This window comes from Propithecus coquereli, unplaced genomic scaffold (assembly GCF_000956105.1).
Source record: "Propithecus coquereli isolate 6110/MARCELLA unplaced genomic scaffold, Pcoq_1.0 Scaffold188, whole genome shotgun sequence".
Taxonomy (NCBI): Eukaryota; Metazoa; Chordata; class Mammalia; order Primates; family Indriidae; genus Propithecus; species Propithecus coquereli.
Window position 1 is genome coordinate 5,336,440 of NW_012143634.1, and position 1,874 is coordinate 5,338,313.

General features: G+C 47.0%; 1 pseudogene across 1 annotated transcript; it reads right to left on the minus strand.

The window, feature by feature from the left end:
* Nucleotides 1-6: 6 nt before the first annotated feature.
* On the minus strand, nt 7-1,177 carry LOC105809057 (annotated as a pseudogene). Its single transcript, XR_001137420.1, has one exon. The product of XR_001137420.1 is annotated as a glyceraldehyde-3-phosphate dehydrogenase pseudogene (transcript).
* Between the last annotated feature and the right edge of the window lie 697 nt (nt 1,178-1,874).

The window sequence follows — 1,874 nt, forward strand, 5'->3', positions numbered from 1 at the left end:
GGGGAGATTCTCAGGGAGGTGGGGACTGAGTAGGCAGGGACACCCCAGCAGCTGAGGCCTCTCTCTTCCTCTGTGCTCTGGCTGGGGCTGGTGGTCCGGGGCTCTTACTCCTTGGTGGCCATGTGGGCCATGAGGTCCACCACTCTGTTGCTGTAGCCAAATTCATTGTCATACCAGGCAATGAGCTTTACAAAGTGGTCATCGAGGGCGATGCCAGCACCAGCATCAAAGGTGGAAGAATGGGTGTCACTGTTGAAGTCGGAGGAGACAACCTGGTGCCCAGTGTAACCCAGGATGCCCTTGAGGGGGCCATCCACCATCTGCTTCACTACCTTCTTGATGTCATCATACTTGGCCAGCTTCTCCAGATGGCAGTTCAGGTCCACCACCGACACGTTGGCAGTGGGGACGCGGAAGGCCATGCCAGTGAGCTTCCCGTTCAGCTCAGGGATGACCTTGCCCACGGCCTTGGCTGCACCAGTCGATGCGGGAATGATGTTCTGGAGAGCCCCACGGCCATCACGCCACATCTTCCCAGACAGGCCATCCACGGTCTTCTGGGTGGTGGTGACGGCATGGACTGTGGTCATGAGTCCCTCCACGATGCCAAAGTTGTCATGGATGACCTTGGCCAGGGGGGCGAAGCAGTTGGTGGTGCAGGAGGCATTGCTGACGATGGTGAGGTTGTTTTGGTACTTGTCGTGGTTCACGCCCATCACAAACATGGGGGCATCAGCAGAGGGGGCAGAGATGATGACCCTCTTGGCACCCCCATCTAGGTGAGCCCCGGCCTTCTCCAGGGTGGTGAAGACGCCGGTGGACTCCACAACGTAATCAGCGCCCGCTTCACCTCATTTGATTTTGGTGGGATCTTGCTCCTGGAAGATGGTTATGGGATGGCCATTGATGACAAGCTTCGCATTCTCCGCCTTGGCTGTGCCATGGAACTTGCCGTGGGTGGAGTCGTACTGGAACATGTAGACCATGTAGTTGAGGTCAATGAAGGGGTCATTGATGGCGACAATATCCACTTTGCCAGAGTTAAAAGCAGCCCTGGTGACCAGGTGCCCAATACGGCCAAAGCCGTTTATTCCGGCCTTCACTTTCACCATGGTGTCTCGGAGATGGTGCTGGCGCTGCGCGAGAAGATGCGGCTGTCTGTTGAACAGGAGGACCAGAGAGCTTTCCATTATTTTTTGTGTCTTTAATTTTTTTCAGCAATGTTTTGTAGTTTTCAGTGCATAAGTATTTTACCTCCATGGTTAAGTTTATTCCTAAGTATTTTATTCTTTCTGATGCTATTATAAATGGGATTATTTTCTTAATTTCCTTTAAGGATTGTTCATTGCTATTCTATAGAAACACAACTAATTTTTGTATATTGATTTTGTATCTTGCAACTTTACTGTATTCATTTATTAGTTTTAACAGGCTTTTTTGTGGAATTTTGTGGGTTTGCTATATATAAGATCATATCATCTACAAACAGATAATTTTAGTAGTTCTTTTCTGATTTGGATGATTTTTATTTCTTTTTCTTGCCTAATTGTTCTGGCTAGAACTTCCAGTGCCACATTGAATATAAGCGGCAAAAGTGGGCATCCTTCCCTTGTTTCTAATCTTAGAGGAAAAGCTTTCAGTTTTTTACTGTTGAATATGAGCTGTGGGTTTACATATATGGCCTCTATTTTGTTGAGGTAACTTCCTTCTATTTCTAGTTTATTGAGTGTTTTTATCATGAGAAGGTGTTAAGTTTTGTGAAATGCTTTTCTGCATCTATGGAGATGATCATGCAATTTTTATCCTTTGTTGTGTTAATGTGTGTAACATTGATTGATTTTTGTATGTTGAACCATTCTTGCATTCTAGGGATA